Raw genomic sequence first — 21,825 nt, 5'->3', positions numbered from 1 at the left:
AAACTACTTTCAAGTATTGAAATGTTTAAAGACATTGGGACTTTTAAGAGTTGGACTAGATCTTATACTGCAATATTAACAACTAATATGAGAATGGAGATTAACAAGAAAGGAAAGGTTATGGTTTTATAAGGATGTGCCATTTGTCAAGTAGACAAGTGTCAATCGTTCTGGTTGGTTTTTGTTAACTGAACCAAACCTAGACATATCTGGGAAGGTGTCATCTTACCTGAAAAAATACCCCCATAAGCTTGGCCTCTAGGGAAGTTTCTTGATTAAAGATTGTTATGAAAGGTCCCAGCTCACTATAGATGATGCCAACCAACCCTAGTAGGTGGTTCTGAGTTGTATATGGAAACAAGTTTAGCCAACATAGAAAGCAAGTCAGTAAGCAGTGTGTCTTTTCGTCTTCTGCTTCAGTTCCTGCCTCCAGGTTACTGCCCTGACTTCCCTCGGTGATGATGTGTGAACTAAGTGTTTCAGGCTGAAAAAGACCATTGCCATTGCAATGAATAAAAACCCTAAATAAAACATACCCTAAATCTGTACATGCTGGATATCACCTGCTCTCTCATATGACTAAATAGAATATATAGTCGATGGTTATTTAGAGAGGAAATCTATTTTATTGTTCAGCAAGAGGTGTCCATGCAGCACACTGCAAGTGGGTATTCCACGTGGTTAACAGGTTGCTAAGTACATTGTTAGAAGAGGGGTGTGTGTGTGTGTGTGTGTGTGTGTGTGTGTGTGTGTGTGTGCAGCACATGCAGGTGAAGATCTTGATTTGGCAGGTGCATTCTTAGAAGAAAGGTGTGCACATAATCCAGGTCAAGAAAAGTCTTGGGTGGCTAAAACATCATCCCCTGTGTTTGCCTGCCTCACCATGAGTATCAGAAAATTGAACCAAGGCTTTCTCTGAGTCTGATATTAGTTCTCTGTTTGGTAGTAGAAATGTTATCAAGTTAATCCTTAGTTATATACACTTGTATCTGGCTCTAGTGTCAGACCTTATGAAGATACAGATTATTTGTTCATAAAACATAACATCTGACCATTTGTGGAAGCAAAACCACATGAAGAATCATGCATTCAGGTTTGAGATGAATGTAGTCATTCTCAGAATAGTGGGAACTAACACTCTTCTCTTAATGCTCATCAAGATCTGAAACATTCTTACATAGTACAAATGCCTTTAATCTTCATAGCCATAGATAGCTCTTTGTTCAAGAGCTAATGCCTTGGACCATGATTATAATCTGACCTTATTATCACATAGTTTCTCTGTAACCTTTTCTGACTGATGTCAATATCATTTTCTACTTCATACTCCTAGCTCTGGTTATATACCCTAATTTCATAAATTTGTCCTGTTAATACATCTTTTAATATTTTCCTTTGCTCTGAGAATCTAACACTCACTAAAAATTTTCCCTAAATCTGTGACATTACTAAAGACTTGATTCGGCTTCCAAAGGTGACCTTTATTTAGATTTTAATTGAGACATGACATTTGTGCATCTTTATGGAGCATAATATAACAATTATTTACATAGATGTTACAATAGCCAAATTAAAGTAATGAGAACTTTCATTTCTTCACATGCTTATCATTGGTTGTAATACTGTTGCCATTCTAATCGTTTAACATGATCATCTAAGCACTGCTTTGGAGTAGATATTATATCACCTTGGTCCAGTAGCATTGGCTACTCATTAAATGAAACAGTGCAGCAATAGGTAGACTTCTGTTAACACTCCCTAATAGTATGAGAAAAAAGGATCACAGGACCTTCACATGGCAACCTAGTCATTACTTACTTCTGTTCTTACCCAGACCTTCACGTGATCTTTGGAAGGTGTATGTTCTATCACAAGATATAGGAAGTGGAGCATTAACTAAAGGAGAATCTCCAGTGGAGCTACTATGAGAGCATCCTCTGTGGCGGAGTTGAATTTTGTGGTAATGTTGCTGTTTGTGAGGTGGGTTACCCATACTCTTGTAAATAATCCTTCAACCTTGTTCAATAAGCGCATTAAGTCCTCAGCTGGTCTTAGTGCAGTCATTCCTCTGGTCTGTTATTGATGTCCTATCTGTGTTTAGCACACATTTCTTCATATCACTCCAGCAAAAAGGTTATAAGAAAATTTGGAATCTATCATATATTACGACAGAACCAACAGAAAACTTAAGAAGAGTGATTGTATGCCCTTGATTTGAGTAGCGTGATATGCAGCTGAGACTCAGCCGCCTGATGGTGGAACATCGGATGGAGAGGCACACCATATGGCTGCCATTCTCCGTGCTGTATGTTTCTTGTTATGGCAGTGCTTGCATGTGGGTAGTAAGACGCATAACTAAAGCTGAACCATTTGTAGGTAGAGTGCTCATGTGAGGAATTCTAGGGTAGTCATTTTTATATGATAAAGTGAGACAGTGCCTCCGTGACTGTAATCTTCCTTGTAAATATAAATCCATTGATATGATTCCTGGGAGATGGTTGAAGGACTAGGGAGTACATTAAGTTCCCTAAAAGAAACACATGTGGGACAATATAGCTGAAAAACCTTATCAGTGGTTCCATGCCCAATACTACATATAATAAAGCACAGAAGGAATGCCAAGATTCCTACCCAACAGGAACTTATTTGTGTCAGAGAGAAATTTCAATGTGAAAGAAACAGGCAGCTTTTGTTCTCCATGTTATCCTCTGATTTTGAAGATAAATTGGTTTAATAAGTTGAAATAGAGGTTCTGCCTTATCATTTATTATAACCATGGGCCAAAAAAAAAGAGTACAAATTAGATATGTGTCAAAGAGCTCCTGCTGGGGTCCAAAAGTTTGGAATACATTAGAAGTGCCCAGTAGTGAAGAGGAAGCCAATGAGAAAAATGTGATAGAATTACACATTTAATACAAAACTTTAATACAGAGGAAAGTAAAATACATGATTAAGCATGCAGGTAGGACCTTATTAATGGTCTCTATTTAGGAAACTATGAAAGTCATGCAGTGTTCTGCCTCTGAACTCCTTGGATTGGGAAATATTTTTAAGTAAAATAAAAGAACCTTTCCCAATCTAATTCATGGAGCTACAGAGTATGGGGACACATTGGATCAGTATGAATGTGACAGAAGCAAAGGAAGTGTATAATGTAACTCTTCATCTCTGGGATTTTATAATCTCAGACAATACAAGAGAAATAAGTCTTCATGGACTGGCTAACACTAACTACTAGGGACATATGGCTATCTCTGCCTCACTTCCATGTCCTCATGAAGATTGGCAACTAAAAGGTGCCGTTGGAGGAACAGACATTATTGAGTGAATTTGGCAAGAGGTAAAGGGTGTTTGAAGCTTACTCTCTAGCCCAAATAAAACTGTTCACAGGGTTATTAAAAAAGAAGTTAATTAAGCAAAGTTCTGGAAACTAACTGTGGAAATTTAGAGTCTCTTCTGAGTTCCATGACAATGCATACATATCTACCATGACACCAGATGTGGCTTTGTGAGAGATAACAAGCCAGTCTGGAGCTAGCCAGATACAGAGATCCAACTCAAGTAGAGGGTGGAAGCATATTTCTTCTGTCCTTCAGCCTTAGGCCAAAGAGGAGGCTTTAGCATATCTCAATGACTTAAACCAGTCTGTTGATTAAGACCATAGAATTCTATCTCTATGGAATCATAAACTATTAAAGCAACGAAGAGGAGATTAGAGAAAGGCAAAATAGATAAACAGGTTGTTTATGTCACTCTAGCCACATAAGGAAAGTTTTGTGTTGAACTGGTATTTCTGGGGGAGCACAATACTGGGGTAGCAAGCTTCTGAGAGGTTTTGAAGCATAGAAAGTACAGAGATGGCATAAGTGACAATAAATCACAATAAAAAAAAGACTAATGCCGTCCTGGAGTGACAAGTTGTCACCCCACACGATCCTATAAACATTTATTTCCTGGAGGGAACCAAAACAACAATGATAGAAAAAGATGTTTGGAATAAAAATTGTTTGCATTGCCTGAGATTGCCTTCATCAGCCAGGGCTGTGGGACTGAATGTAACTGCCTAACCTGGCTTGAGGTTAAAGGACAGCAGAAATGTGATTCTACTTGCTATTTGAGTTGGATCCTTATATCTGACTGGCTACATACTGGCTTGTTATCTTTCACTAAGCCACACCTGGTATCATGGCAGTACTCCACAATGAAGAGGCAAAACAGGCCATGGACAATAACGGTGGGGTACACATAATTAAGTAAACTAGAGCCTCTGACCTATGCTGTTGTCTACAGCATACATCTTGATAGAGTCTTTGACTGTGTCTTGAATTGTGTTCTTTGTCTTTAGTATCCTCTTCGCTGATGATACCTGAGACTAATTTGCATTTGCTTGGCTTATGTGGTTAAAGGTGGGCCTTTCAAGAGCCTACTCACCCTCCGTATAAAAAAAAAAAGTTTATTATAAAAATGTTTTAATACTAACCCTGAGTATCTTACAGATTCGGGAAATGTATCTGGAAAAAAAACAATGAAACTAGCAGTTAGAGTTTGAACCAAGGTATCCTGCATAGGTGATTAAATGCATGTTCAAAAGGTAAAAGGTTGTTGAATAAAAATCTCATTTCCAGAGGTGGGTTATCTTCCTATGAGGTATTGATTAGGGAGAGCCCTGAGCCTCATCCTCAAATAGTAAAAGAGATTTCCCCTGACGCTGGATGTTATAGGTGAGAATCAGGACCCAAAAATCAGCTGCTGGGATTTCCTAGTTCTTATGACCAAGAGCAAAGAATTATATAACTAACCCGCGTACAACACTAGCAGCTCTGATTTATTATGAAAGAAATTACAGCTAACAAAGAAAGTGGACCTGAGCTGAGTAGTCAGGGGTTCAGAAGCTTCTCTCTCCATCCAATCAAACCTTTTATACTTTCTTGGTTTGTCTTTTACATTCTATGTCTGTTCCATGTCAGTTGGTGAAAAGAGGTTTTTCCAGTTTTTCTCTTCCTTTATTTGCTATTTTGACCTCACTTTCCATCTACTTTCATTTACAACTATACTTAAGAGTAGTGGTCTTATAGATTTCTTTGGAGAACTGGAGCATTCTCAGCCTTCTGTAAGTCCTTCCATCGTGATATATGGTAGTTACTAACAGAAAACAAAAGGCTTTCTTCCTATCTTACCTAGAATTTTGTTCTCTCTACTGTCAATTGGTTAGAATTTCCCTGTCATGAAGTAATTTAATTTAAAACTGTTATATATTAAAGAACATAAACCTTAAAAAAATAGACTGAGGGTCTAAGAAAAAAATGATGTCAATTGATCTCAATTAGGGCAATAACTAGGAAAACTGGAGTCCTGCTTGTCGCAGGAGAGCTATCCTTGCGTAGCTTGCTTTAGGAGGGTGACCCCTTAGACAGTGAAGATAAACCTCTATAGGCATACATCAAAAATGTGGCAAAACACAAAAGAACAATTTTAAGAAGGAAAAAGGAATGTGAAGCTATGGTTGTTGAGTGCATCGTTTCCTAGTAAAGCCTGAGAAATAATAAGGAAGAAAACTGAAACAAGGTAATCTTAAAACAATATATTTTAAGGACATAGTCTTTGTTAGACGTTCATATGCAGCCAGGTCACCGTTTTAGATAGTAAGGTTTGTAGCTGGTTGGGTGATGGCCTTTATCCTCTGATAATGTGCAGAGCGCCTTCCACTACCATGGACACTAATCAGTAGGGGTGAAGGGTCTAGTTAAACACAACTTAACAAACCAGTCTTTTGAGGTATGTTCCTCTATATTTGGGGATTTTGTTCCAATGATCTGACATAATTCTTCTCTATAACTACTACTCATAATTCATGTCTAACAAACGACCAATGTCCCTACAGCCAGTCCAGTCAGAGTCTCAAAACAAAGATCCCTGAGACTAAGCTCAATGGCAAACTCAAATATACAGATGTTCTAAGTTTTCTTTGTAAATATGATTTGTTGATAGCATTGATGTAACACAAATTGCTTCTTGCATGATAAGTTCAATGTAACGTTTAACATTTTACTAACTATGCAAAGTATACTAAGGACATGAAAATATAGCTCCACAACAAAGAGTGTAAATGGGTAGAGAACCCATATCACTAGTACCAAATCCTATTCATATCAACTTTGTAAATCGCCAAGACTTCAATTCAAAAGGGAAGAGGTTTCTTTAGCAGTCTATACTGTAACCCAAAAATGATATGCTACCCAAGGGAGCCGGGGGCACTGTTTACCAAATGAATGCAATTTCATTCTACACTGGGAAATGCAAAGGCCAACTAGCTGGTGTACAAAACAAAGCATAGACATACAAACCTTCTCAAGTGATTTCCGTTCTTTTTCTGAAATGAAGAGAAACCATATCCCCAAATAATACAAACATCAAAATCAAGAAGACTAGAGAACTGTAAAGTTTATCTGCCACTCAGAAGAAAAAAGAAGGCTGTTTTGAACCAGGTTTTGTGAATCATTAGCAGAATTTGCAGTTTAGTGATCAAGCCATTTTGTGGTTTAATTTTCTTTGATTAGCAAAGTGATTTGCTCCAGTTTCCTCTAACTTGCTAATCAACTTTAGCAAACACAAGGGTGAAAATACCACACAGATTTCTTCTAAGGCTCTGAACTGCTAATCAATTTTGAAAACCTAAATGTATCTGCATTTTGCCCTGTCATTTCTTGCTTGACGTTGTTTATATCTCTGATGATGCTGAAGGCTGGTAAATGAGTTTTCATGTGAAGTAATGTGCTACAGTGATACTTGATTTTGGCTTAAGGATTGTCATTTTTAACTCTACACTTACTGCTCCACCTTATGAAATTGGTGGGTGTCTGAAAAACATTTTAAATAAATTTATCACAAGTTAATCATCTATAAATATTTATTGTAAAAATGTAAATTAAATATTGATGCATTATTAATTGACTGTTGGAAACATTTATTACATAGCATCTAGAACAGGAAGAAAGGAAAGACATTGTGGACATCAACCACTATAGCACCTGACTTAGCTAAAGAACTGAAGGTACTAGGCAGACATCAGCTGTTCCATGGCCTCCTACACCCAGATCCTAACTAATGGTCCATCAATGCATTAAAAACTCTGCCAAGCAAAGCTTCAGGAAGCATGAGATTACTCATGCTTCAAAGATTACTCAGTTTCAAAGGAAACTGAGAGCCTGAGAATGTTCCACATTAACCACATGGCCTGCAGAACTGTCTGTCTTGTATGATTGAGAATCGGTGTTCTCATCATGCCCATCAAAGTATTTGAAATATTTTCAACAGTATCAGCTTGCTTCCTAAATTGAAATTTTCTTCTCTCAAATGTTCACAAACTAACCTTTTTTCCCTTCGTGTTTAGCAACTGAATTAAATCAGCAACCACCTATATCCTCCAGCAATATGACATCTATTAGAGAAAGATTTGGACAGCTCTTTGGAAAAGGGGTGTGAAGAGCAGAGTGCTGCACATTCAGTTAATGCATTTCCAGAGCCTGGAGATAAAGTATGATATGAAGTCTCTCCTTAATTAATAAGAATTATTGTATGTCACATGTCAAATTCCAAGTTGTCATGTGTAAGCGTTGCAGCTCTGGATCCAGGGAGCAGCCTCGGGGGTCGGGGAGCTCAGAACATCAGAAAGGTACAACACACAGTACATTGCACCGAAGACCGGGAAGAGCACAGGGACATAATTGCTGGCTGCCTTCAACAAGTGGTAACTGCAGCTGGAGAGTGTGATGTGCTGCACCTGGGAAGCAGAGGCGGCTAAGGGCCGCTTCTTTAGTGGCATGTGCAGGTTAGCTGTTCTTGCTGTCCTTATTTATTCCTAAATATGGCTTTCCATTTTCATCCCTCAAAGATATTTTCAATTGAAATAATACTAATTTGAGAACAAGGAAATGATGATATTTTCAGACAAATGAATGAAACTAGAAAATATCATCCTGAGTGAGGTAACCCAGACGCAGAAAGGCACACATAGTATGTACTCACTTACAAGCAGACTTTAGCCATATAATTCACGATAAACATACTACAAATTCAGAGATGCAAAGAAAATAAGTAACAAGAAGAAACCAAGGGAGGATGTTTAAATCTCACTCAGAATAGAAAATAAATTAGTCAGTTGAAGTGTATTGGAGAGAGGGAACAAGGAAGGAGAGGGAGCACAGAGAAAAATGAGGGGTGCAGATCAGGCCCCGGGGGGGGGGGAGTGCTGCAGGAGGACAGAGGGCCTGCAGAGAAAAACGAAAGTGTGGACACGGGCCTCTCTGTGACAAGCTGGAGAGCTTGTAGGATTCTGGGAAGATATGGTGGTGACTCTAGTTGAGATTCCTAGTAAGCAGGGGTCATGTAGACTGAAGAGGACATGCATTAACTAGACAGGATTCCTTCCAAACATTCTAAGTTACACATGTTGTCATGTACTTTATGACAATCTAAATTCTATTTAGGACAGAAAGCATTCAATATTTCCTTGTGTGAGGAGGGCTAATTTGTTAACATAATTTTTAGGTTCACTCACTTTCCTGTGAATAATATGTTTTCATTCTTCTTTAGAACTGAATAATATTCAACCATGTGTATACAACATATTCTCATATACATTCATATGAGAATATGCCACATGCATGCCTCCTTCATAGAAGCCTTGCCTGGCTTTCAGCTATTGTGAACATTGCTATGAGAAATATGAACATGTGAGTATCTATACTGTCTGCTGACTTTGTTTACTTTAGCTATACACTTAGTTGTAGTGTAGTAAGACCTTATAGGAATTGATATTTTATTTTGTGAGAAGCTCCATATTTTTTTCCATAGTAGCTGGATGAATATATGAACCAACGTACATATTGTATTCTTTCCTCCAGCATCCATGCTAGTATTTTATTATTTTCTGAATAATAGGTATTCTGCCTAAGTTCAGATGGATTTTTTTTTGTTGTTGTTGTTATTAGCTCTTTGAGAATTTCCAACAATGAGTTTTGTCTATATTCAATCGACATTCCCAATTATTCTCAGGTCCACTCCTACCTTCTCTACCTGCCCAAATTTGTACTCTCTTTTATTCTTTTTCCATCAAGTCAAACTCATGCTGCCTTTGTATTCATGAAGATGTGGACTTCCACTGGAGCTTGGTTAATCTACCAAGAACAAAATTCTTAAAAACCAAACCAAATGAACGACGACAAGAAAAAAAAAAAAAAACAAAAAAACAACCTGACTCCTGCATTCTCAGAAGCTAGCAGTTGACCCTTAGCTAGGGGAAGGACCTCATGTCTACCTGCCCTCTGTATGTGAGGATTTCATCAGGCTTGAGATTTCATATGGTGTTATAGCTTCTCTGAGTTCCTACATGCAACTGCCCTGTTGTGTCTGCAGGACACTGTTCTGTCATTACTTCTGCCTTTTTTTTTGTCTTACTGTCCACTCTTTCCAAAAACTCTTTGAGCCTTGGAAGGGATTGATGCAACATATTTGCCCCATTCAGTTCTAAGAATTCTGCAGGTTCTTATTCTTTACACCTTAGGCACTGTGGATCACTGTGTTAGTTTTCTTCTACTGTAAATAGAAGCTTATCAGGTGAGAGTTCAAATATTTACACCAATTTGCGGTTCTCAGATTGCTGAATACGTTGAACACTTTTTTATGTATTTGCTGGACATTCGTTATTCTTTGAATAACAGTCATTTCAGTGAATTAGTCACTTATTTAATGTTGTGCATTTTGTGATACTTAATTTTTGAAGTCTATGTGTATTCTTGATAATTGTCTTCTGTTGGAAGAAATGACAAGAATTTCCTCCCACTCTGTACTCTGTTTGCTGTGTAATGTTTGATACTTGTAATTTTGTATTCAGAACCCCAGCTACTTCACAGCCTTTCATATATAACACTCCAATAGATGAAAAACCAGTAATCATACACAGAAGGAATTAAATCAGTAGAAAGCTAATTGCCAATAAAAGCAAGAAATACAAATGAAGAATGAATTTAGTAGCAGGATATGTAAAACAACATTTCTAACTTTTTGGAAGAGTAAGGGTTAAATATAGCATTGAATTTGATGATTTAGAGACTACTAATTTGAGTAATGGTTAAAAAAAAAAAGCAAGAAAAAAAGAGTGGTTTTAGAAATAACATACAAATAGGCCGTAAGAAAGAAGTCACTGTGAGGAGAAATAGACACACACCCCGATCTCTAACTCAGAAGCTATCTCCAGTGATAATGCCTTTTTAAAATAGAGTCCACAGGGGATGAAAACTACTCTTAAGGGCCCCCATAATGGATTTTTCAACCCATTTTAACTGCAAGTAATATAAAACTTTGGCACAAAGTTGAAAAAGCTGCATTATTCAGACATTGACTAGAAGGGAGGGACATGCCAGGACTTTTCACTCAGATGCAGAATACATCAAGAGCTATTTCACAATGGTTAAAGTTTTATTATAGAAGAATAAAGGCAATTCTAATCAGTGAGCATATAATACAGACAGATAATACAAAGTAAATATTAACAAATGAAAACTTATAAGGCACATAAGCATACTAATCCCAGCTATTTACAAACCCATAAAAGGATTAGATTTTAACATCTGAGATTCTTTTAGAACCCATTGCACTGTTTAGCCTATGAGATGCCTCTTTCATCTTTGTGAGATCAATGAACAACTCTTCAGTGACATACAAAAAAGTGACAGGACTGCTATGTTTTCTAGGTAGAATAAAAGGCTTGTGAACGGGCCAGAGATCTAATGCCAGCTAAGACATCTGGCTTGTATTAGCTCAATATTTCTCAAAAATCACTCTTTGATTACTTTTGGAAATGTTTATAAACAAGTTGTCTCCTATGGAAAATACCTACTTTCATTTTGAAAGGAAACTAATTCTCAGTAGATATCAATCAGATATGATTCCTATATCTCAGAAAATTTTGGACAAATCTGAAGATAATTATTCTGTTGTTACATTTGGAGAAGCAAGTGCTGGGCAGCTACTGGCCCCAGAGAGTTGAAAGCAGTATCTCTTAACGTACAGGGCTATCCCACAGCAAGGAGTCATTTGACCCCAAATCTCAATATTGATAAATCTAGAAACCCAATATTTCAATGCACAATGATAGTTCTAAATTTATTCCTTGTGTTCACTCGTTTATTTGTGACTATATATGCTAATATTTCCATTAATTTAAAAATGTAAATAAATTACAAAACCTTGTCTGCCAGCCTTCTGTACAGGAAAGTTCAGAGGTCATGGTGTTCACTTAGAGAGCGTCGTGTTTTTTTCTGCAGTGAATTCCCCTCTCTCTTGGGAAGGGGAACATTAACATTCATAATATATTGTGTGTGAAATATCAGATAAGCTAGAAAATACAAAATACAAACAAATAATTGAGAAAATACTTCCTTGTGGATATATGTATTATGTACATGTTCATGCATTGCTATCATGGTTTTGTTTTTTTTTGTTTTTTTTTGTTTTTTTTCATTTTTGGAGTTGGCCTAAAATCATTCAGGCCACTAAATAAATACCTTAAATAGTCTTAATAAAAATAACAAACCCAATACAGAAGTTAATTGATCATATGTGAACAACTATATATTTTAGAAAGTTCTTATTTCTAGGGTCTTTTAGCTAAAAACAAACAAACAAAAATGAAAGTCCAAAGAAAAGAAAAAAATAGCTAGTAACTATAGTTTTTCTAGGCCTTTTTTTAAAGAACCAGTTCTCTCTGTGCAGTACAAACTCATGTGTGCAACCTTAAATAGTCTGTATGTTCTAAAAATCTGCAGTGATTTAATATTTCCGTCTAAACCCACTGTTTATTTCCCCAGCTTTACATTGCCTTTGTGTGATTTCCTCAAAATAAACGAAATTAATATAAAGTAGGTTTATGTTTAATTTATTTTAACTATTCACAAGAAAGAATTTATAATTTAAGAAGACTGCTTATATACAATTTCCACTTTCTGTGAAAAGCAAAAAACAAAACAATAAAATGATTTTCAAAAAAACTGGTTTTACTAGTTCTTTAAAAAAGGCCTAGAAAACCCACATATGTTTAAGCCTTCAAATATTTGTGAATAGATATCTTTTTCTCTGTGGCTATTACTGGGGAAAAGGACATTAAGGGAGTCTTAAGTAGCACATAAAATAACACCAGGACTTTCTGAGGCATGATTTGGGCCAGTGTCAACACATGTCATAAGCATTTGGTGTAAATGACATGTTGGAAAGGATTTGGAACCATGGACAGCATGCTTTCTCTCTTAATTTATGTGGGTGAGTGCTCCCATTTTTCCTGATGTATGCATGGATACAGATTTAACAGGAAGCTATATGAGGAGCTGGAACTCCCACAGCAGAACTGCAGACTCAGAATGAAATTGAGAAATAATGCTTGCCCCACAGTGTGAACATGAAGACCACACAAGGGATCCCATAGCTTCACTTTAAGGAACCAGACAACGTGGCAAGCAGCACAATATACCTTGAAAATAACATAAAGCCATAGATGGAGAGAAGATTCTAGCCAGGCCAAACTCAAAACAGTTTCTCCTGGACAACTTGCTTTTGTGGGAAGCTGTGTGTCATACTCACGTTGAATGAATGAGCTTCATTAAGCAAGCTTCAACTCAGGCAACTCAGGCTTTTAAGTTTTTCTGGTTTTGATAATGTTACACATGAGTAACCTTTAAAGAACAGGCCTCAGCCTTCCACCCTTTCTGTTTTCTGATATAACAATCACATAATCATTAAGCTATTAGTTACCATAAGTCTATTTGTAAGAGTGACAGGAGCTAGAGCCTCTGAAACTCTTCATCTGACTGTCTCAAGCTACCCTATCTAGGTCTACATTCAAAACTATGAAATTTGGGAGGGATTAAGCAACCTATGGAAGTCACACAAGTGTCCAACGGTAGAGCTAGACTTTAGCCAGAACACTTTGTGGCCCATAAGCTGAGTATAAAAATCATGTGAATCTCAACATATAGTTCTGTGGCTCAGGAGTCAGAGAGTAACAAACAGCAAAGCATTTTTCACCTTGATCAATAAGTTTCTAATTCCTCCCCATCACCATCCTCACAAGAAGAATCAGAAAAACTGTGATTTCAGTTTGGCTCACAACAGTGACATGCCTGGCACATACAAATGAGTTTAAATTTTGCTTCTGTAAAACTACAGCATACACACTAGGAAAGGATCTCCACCAACCCTATATCTGACAGAGGGCTGATATCCAGAACTAAAGAACTGATAAAAGGAACTAAAGAAGTTAAAAATCAAGCAACCTGATTTAAAAATGGGGTACAGAGCTAAACAGAGAATTCTCAGTAGAGGAATACAGAATGGCAGAGAAACACTTAAAGAAATGCTCAATGTCCTTAGCCATCAGAGAGAGGCAAATCAAAATGACGCTAAGATTTCACCTTACACCCATCAGAATGGCTAAGATCAAATACTCAAGTGACAATACCTGCTGCAGAGGTTGTGGAGAATGGGGAACCCTCCTCCATTGCTGGTGGGAATGTAAACTTGTACAAACACTTTGGAAATCAATATGGTGCTTTCTCAGACAATTAGGAATAGTGATTCGTCAAGATCCAGCTATACCACTCCTAGCCATATATCCAAAAGATGCTCAAGTACACAACAAAGACATTTACTCAACCATGTTTGTAGCAGCTTTATTTGTAATAGCCAAAACCTGGAAACAAGCCAGATGTCCATCAAGGGAGGAATGGATACAGAAATTGTGGTACTTTTACACAATGGAATACTACTCAGCAATTAAAAATGAGGACACCATGAAATTTGCAGGCAAATGGTGGGACCTAGAAATGATCATCCTGAGTGAGGTATCCCAAAAGCAGAAAGACTCACATGGTATATACTCACTTATATAGACCTATAAGATAGGATAAACAAACTGAAATCTATACACCTAAAGAAGATAAACAAGAAAAAGGACCCAGAGTAAGATGATCAATCTTCACTTAGAAAGACAAATGGGATGGACATTGGAAGTAGGAGGAAACAAGTAACAGGACAGGAGCCTACCACAGAGGGCCTCTGAAAGACTCTACCTAGCAATGTATCAAAGCAGATATACTAAGACTCATAACCAAATCTTCGGCAGCGTACAAGGAATCATAAGAAAGAAGGGGGAGTTAGTAAGACCTGGAGAGGACAGGAGCTCTACAAGAACCAAATATATCAGGGCACAGGGGTCTTTTATGAGACTGTTTCTCCAATCAAGGGCCATGTATGGACATAACCTAGAACCTCTGTTTGGCCATGGTAGCTCAGTATCCAAGTGGATACCCTAATAAGGGGAACAGGGACTGTTTCTGACATGAACCCAATGGCAGGCTCTTTGACCTCCCCCCACCTCCGAGTGAGGAGCAGCCCTGCTAGGCCACAGAGGAAGACTTTGCAGCCATTCCTGAAGATACCTGATAAGCTAGGGTCAGATGAAAGGGGAGGAGGTCCTCCCCTATCAGTGGACTTGGAAAGGGGCAGGGAGGAGATGAGGGAAGAGAGTGGGATTTGGAGGGAATGAGGGAGCAGGATATAGCAGGGATGCAAAGTTAACAAACTGTAACTAATATTTAAAACATAATAATAACAATAAAAAATTTGCTTCTGATTCATAGGTGCTGATAGAGATTAAAGGGAATTGCTGGTATTTCTTGGGCTAAAAAACCAACTCATTATTATATTTCGTAATTACTTAAATCTTTGTTTAATGTCTACAAAAGTATCCAAATGGCCTTAGTGTTGTTGATAAAATACTTTGTCAACTATAGAAAGTGTTGTTTGGATTCAATTCCTCTAACTTTAACACCATCTCTTCAGAGAAAGTTCATATTGAAATGAGACATGATGATAATGGATGCGTCCATGTTCAGCTCTTTGCTCCATTTATCCAACTTTATATTCATGCCCCACTAATTTGAGAAGGAAGCATTTCTCAAGTCTAAAAACAAAGGTGTTTTCATTCCTGTGGTTAATCTAGTTTTGGATTCCTAAAATACAATGTACACCCATAGAAAAATTTGAGTGGCACGACCCAATAAATTGGTGATAAAAGGTGTTCCAAAGATGTGTGCATTAGAAACAGACTCTTGCTTTGCAAATTCACTTTCCTTCTACAGTGCATCCAAGCAATGTATGGCCTCTTGTGCCTGAACCATCATGTCTGAATTCTAACACAGAGAAAGGAGAAAGCAACAAAAATGGATGTTTGTTCAACTTAGAGAGTACCTGTTAAAGAACATGTTGTGTTATATACATGGGTGTTTAGAACTCAAATGCATGGCCACACACAGGTTTAAGGAATGTTAGGAAATTCAGGGTTCATTCAGGCCCAATTAGTGCTAAAATAAATTCAAGGACTGTAATCTGGGAGAAGGAGAGCACAGATACTCAACATTGTTCTGTGAATAAGCTTCTTGCCTAGAAGCTCCATCCTCATTGAGGCCACATGGGCTGGATCCAGTCTTCAAAATATTCTAGGGTCATAGATCTGATGATTAAGACCTTGGATTCTTCTCCTCTCCTTTGACTGCAACTGGATTCCTCCCTGTTTATGAGCACCAGGCTTTCTTGTGTCTCACTACGCACAAGTGTCTCCACTTCTCAGATCTTGCCTTGGCTCTGTTTTGCACACCATACATCCCTTTATCAATCCACCCTCTGTGACTAGAAGCTAGACCTTGATTCAGGATTGGCTCAAGGCCAGGCTGAATGAAATAGAACAAGCATCAATTTTTATCCAAGATGAACTTCAGTTCAATTCTGTAACTGTAACTAGTAGCCAGCACTTATGAAGCAATTGGCTTTCAAGTTGGCTCTTAAGCATAAGAGTCCCCATCTCAAGTACTTGGGACTAAAAGCATATGAAATTCTGAATTATATTCAGAGTTTGGAGTATTTGCACATAGAAAATGACTATGTATTTTGCAAATGGGACCCAAGTTTAAGCATGAAGTATATTTATGCTCTTGTGCACATTATACATATGGCCTGCTGGTAATTTCACACTGCTTTAATATACCATAAACCATAAGACAAAGCCAGTTGTAAAATTTCTCTCTTGTGGAGAAATAATCACGCTCAAATGTCTCAGATTTTGGAACATTTTTGACTTGGGTTTTTTGTACAACTAATTCTATACATATATAACAATCTATTTCTTCTTTGGCAAGACAGGAGTATTAAAATCAGCCTGCCCCAAAAAGCGTGCACAACTGCCAGCCAGTGTTATAGGATACTGTATGAGATTTAGCCTGTATTTCATACCAGCAGAATAAAAAAGAATAACATAACGCCAACATTTTATGGCTCAATGAGATCTTCTTTCCATACAGTTAGTTCTGTTCCAAGAAAGCTCCTAACCCCTTACACTGATACAAACCATTAGTTTGTCACTTCATCTCTGTACCCTTTTCTCATCTGCTCTTATGCCACACATCTGTCTCCTTTCAGAAGCGTGGCTCGAGCCCCATTCAAGGCCACTCTCTCTCACCTGCAGGGCTTGGTAAAACCCTCCACAGGAAAGTATGAACAATGGCTACAGAGAATGTGCAATTTAAATGTGTGTTTCCTGTGCAGAAGGCTGTTTCCATTTAGACTTGGGTGGTGACCTTCCAAAGCAGCATAAGGCAGAAATTTAAAAATATTCACTAGAAGAGGCATTTGACCATTTCTTGGCAATGGAGGCTCCATCTAACAAGTTGTTACAAGTTTTCTTGCATCTAAGGACTCAGTACACATAGGTATCAGTAATGCCCAGGAGCACAAGTCTAGAGAACTACCATGGCAATGTGACAGACATCGCTTACTAACATGCCAAATGCAAAGAAGTCAGACAATGTTGTCTTAACTCAACCACTCTCCAACACGTCTGTCCAGACGGTCAAATCTGCTATAGAGCATTGGCAGTATTTGAGCTGAGCATTAAAAAAACAAAACAAAACAAAACAAAACAAAACAAAACAAAACAAAAAAAAACTTTTTCCTTAATTTTTCTTAAAGAGGTCTTCAAGTTATTTTATAAGTTTATAACTTTATTTATTTTGCAGTTAGGGTTATACCCATTGTTTACTCATGAAAAAAAAACAATTAGTAACCTAGAACAGGCCTTTATCACTGATTATCTCAATTGAAATAACTTCATACAGAAATATCCCCCAGATTAGCAAAGACAATTTCTAATGAATGTTTTTCTTATGTAGAAAATTTGACATTTGGTTCATGATGTGAATTACAGAGCACCACTCTCTGTTGGACATCATTGGTTTTCCCTCTGAAATTCTAAGTCCAAATTCCCTAGGATGACTCATTCCAAGATGACCTGATTAGTCTTTGTTTCATGTACTTCTGTACACACACACTAACCTCCAAATACCCTGAAGTTCTTGGATTTCTACATCATTCTCTCTCACAACACTGAAGGCCCATGATTCGAGCTGTCACCTATCTTGCCTTTACTTAAATTGCCTAACTGTTTTGTCTCATTTAATGCCAGATGTCCTTAGCTGCTCTGAAATATCCTCCTGACCACTCATTCTAGATCAAAACCCTTTTCTATTCCCCCGTTTACTTACTTACTATGCCCACTATGCTCTAAATTTATTTATTAGTGACAACATATTATTTTAGAAACATTTTTCCTTCTGTCTTTTACCTGTATATTTTGTAATAGTTTTTACTGTCTCCAATAAAACTGCATATACAATAATAAGGAAAACTTTAATGGTAGTGAGTAACAGATTGAGTATTCTTTATTGAAAAGGGATCTAAAATATGTCTGATATATTTAAGATTTTGGAAAATTTATACATCCATGAGATATCTTGGGCTAGAACCTGAAGATAACCACAACATTTATTTTTATTCCATTTACATCAAGCATATATCCACTTTGCCAAATAGTGGGTTTCACTGTGACATTTTCACAGATGTATGTGATGGTTAATATTGTTTATCAACTTGACTGGATTTGAAATCAACTAAAGAACAAGCCACTAGGCACTCCTATGAGGAATTATCTTAATCAGATCATTTAAAGCAAGAACATCCATCTTAAATGGGGGAAGCAACATCTTCTAACAGCTAGAAAAAATGATATGGAAGAAGAAAACTCTAGTTTACCTGTTTCCCTGTACTGTTGCTGGCAAGAATATCTACTTTATTGCTGAGACATTCCTTCACAACTATTAGAATAATCTTATTTGTTCTTCTGGTGTAGAATGAAGACCATCATGTCTCCAGGAATCTCCAAAACCTTCAGTGCCAGATTGGACCTGAAGAGACATCCTGCCTCTTGGAGGAAGACTACTAGATTCTCAAACTCTTCAAGGTAAGACCATCATTGTTGGACTATCTTGACCATATTGTATAGGTCAGTCTAATAAATACTAATAATGTAAACCTATAATTTATATGCATTCTATCAGTTCTGCTCCTTTAGAGAACCCAATTAATATGTCCTCTATTATTAATTTTCTTCCTTTCTAATTGTCCCATTCCTCTTCTGAAATAGTTCCTTTCTTTTGCAGTTCATTGTGATCTCCAACCCTAACAATTTTCCTGTAATGACGTGTTTTCATCTTCTTTAATACCAATGAATAAAAAATTGCACATATATACACCAAGTGATATCCTAGGTAAAGTTATTTTTATAAAACTGTTTATTTTTCAGTTTCTGTCTTAATATGGCTATCAAACAAATAATTGAGAATCATTATTTTAACAAGTTTTACAGCCCAATAACTGAGCAGTCATTACTCTATTTTTAACCCTTTAAGTTTCTTTGGTTTCCTCCCAGCATGCATCCCAGATATACTTGCTCTTTGTAACTTCTTGCTCCAGCTTCTTCCTCCTCACATCTCTCAGACTTCTCCCTTGGCTGAAACCTCTGGCAGAATCCACTACATCCTCCTCATCTGGCTGCAGGAAGTCCAGTCCTTTTCTTTCCCTGGCTCAGCAACTGGGTATAAGCTGCTTAGCCCTATTCTCCCTCCCACTTAGCAACTGGCTGTAACCTGTTTTATTGGCATATCAGTGGGCAATTGAGGAGCAATATTTACACAACATTGAGGCAGAAAATTCTTAGAACAGATAAAGAGGTACAGAAATCAGCATTTGAATTACTCAATAACCTTATGCCTACAGATGGTCTCTTGACTTTGTAACATGGCTATTTTGGCTAGTGAAGTTTATGGTTAAAAAATCCAATGATACAATTGTTATAATATTTAAATAGTTTTTACTTACTTTTTTTCTTCTTTAATCCAATACCTGTTTCTTGAGCATCCAGGATCTGATTGGGCATGTGAAAAAGTTATAGATGCCATGGACTGATTAAACTCATAGTCTCAGTTAATGACTTCCTTAAACCTATTACTTGCGCAAAATCAGATGATAGCTTTGGATATATATGTATGTATAATGTGGCAAGGTCTATTGATATGGATATTCCTTCTCGGATGACTTAGGAGAGTGCATCATTCAAGGACTTGGTCTATATCATGTAAATTATCAAATCCCTGAGCATAAGGATTCTCACAGTCCTTTGTTGTCCCTTTGAAGTGCCTGGAGTCTGTAATGCTCGTCTTTCACTTCTGCTCTTAGTAATTTGTCATTTGTCTCTAATTACATTTTGACTTCATTGATTATCTCCTTTTATTTTCTGTTTTTCTTCATTATCATTGTTCTCTTCTTCTGTTTACATAGGTTTTAGTTTTGTTTTGTTTCTCTAGCTTCCTAAACTCAGTAAAACATGTTTTTTGTTTGTTTGTTTTGTTTTGAATGGGGAGGAGGTCCCCCCCTATCAGTGGACTTGGAAAGGGGCAGGGTGGAGATGAGGGAGGGAGGATGGGATTGGGAGGGAATGAGGAAGCGGGATACAGCTGGGATACAGAGTTAATAAAATGTAACTAATAAGAAAAAAATAAAATTAAAAAAAATAATATTGGGCTAAAGGTGATTTCCCCCAACTTTATAAAGAATAACTATAGCAAATCTCAAGATAGCACACTAAAGGCTGAGAAAGTGGAAGCTTTCTCACTATGATCAGGGAAGGAAAAAAAAAGGAAGGATCTTCATACAACAACTTCCTTTTAAATATCATTAATATTATGAGTAATAGATTACATGAGTAAAGAAAGTAAAAGCTATGCATTTTGAACTACATAAAAGAAAACTGTACCTTGGCATATGACATCACCTATTAAAAATCTAAAAGAATAAAATAAATTCCTGAAAATTAGCAATTGTAATAAAATTGCAGATTACAAAGTCAATATACAAAAATCAATTGCTTTCTTGCAAATGAACAACTGAACACATGGTCTTTAAATATAAAGAACACTTTACAGTATACAATAAAACTTCCAAAATGAAACAGAATAAATTCCTTAAGGCATGCATAACATTTTCATGAGAAATTCTTTAAAAGTCTGATTGAAAAACTTCCAGAATTAAGAAAATAAGATGACTCAATATTGTCAAGCTGTCAGAAATTTCTATTTTGTTTTATAGACTCAATACAATCCCAATCAACTTCCCAGCAAAGTGTTTATTGAAAAGAACAAATTTATTATAAAGTTTTTTAGAGGCAACATTTATGATAGTCAATATGATCTTGAATCAAAAAAGAAACCTGTAGAAATGCTGTGATCTGATGACTTATTGTAAGTTAACAAAACAATAGTCGAACAGAATAAAGAGCTCAAAAGGAGCCCCACTAAACCATTCTTAGCATTTATTTGACAGTCCAATAAACTGGACTTTATCAAAATTTTTAAAAATGCTATTATGTGAGAGACAATGTCAGCAGAATAAGAAGACAAACCAGAATGAAAGAAAGTATCTGCAAATAATGTATTTGATAAGGAATTATTGCCCAAAAATACATAAGAGCTCTTGAAAATCAACAATAAGAAACACTACTGTCCTGCTAAAGGAATATTGCAATAAAATGACTCCTAATGACATCCTGCTATACTCATAAATCAGCACCTTATTCATCCATCGTGATCGAAGCTTCCTTTTGGGTAGATCAAAGACAAAGACCCACAGATGGACAATATGCAGAGAAATAGATTCGCTTTAAATGAGATGGCTCTATCAAATCCCTCTTCTCAGAGCTCAGGGAACCCCGTGGAAGACGAGGCAGACAGACTGTAAGAGCCAGAGGTGATAAAGGGCACCAAAGAAACAAGGGCCTCTAAACACAGCAGGACCGACATGTACCGAACTTGCATGGGTCTGCGCCAGATAATGCATACAAGCCCCATATCTAACCCATTTGAAAGCACTTGCCAATGACAAATTAGTTTTCCCCAATCCACTGGTGATACAAACCATTCTTAAGAGAAGGACTCATGCCCATAAAATGAATTCAGTGGTGTCTGTCGAGGTTCTTTGTTTTCTTAGGGCATTTTAATGTTAATTTAATTTTGTGTCATATAGTTTCTTTGTGTATTTATTAAGCCTTCTGGTTTTATGTTGCTATGGAATTCTTGTGCATATGAATGTGTGTCTCTGCATATACATGCATTTCTCATGCTTTTCCTTTGCTTTTTTTTTCCCTGTATGTTTGTTTTCTCCAATTCCTATTTGTTTGCTTTATTTTATTATTATTCTTTATATGTCTGTTTGTTTTATATAAAGAGTCCTAAACTTGTTGTTTCAGATGGGAGGGAAGGTGCGGAGAATCTCAGAGGTATTGAGGAAGGGAAAATTTTATCAGATTATATTATATGAAGAATATCTATTTTC

This window comes from Psammomys obesus, unplaced genomic scaffold, assembly GCF_907164565.1.
Source record: "Psammomys obesus unplaced genomic scaffold, mPsaObe1.curated_primary_1811, whole genome shotgun sequence".
NCBI lineage: Eukaryota > Metazoa > Chordata > Mammalia > Rodentia > Muridae > Psammomys > Psammomys obesus.
This window is presented reverse-complemented; position numbering follows the sequence as displayed.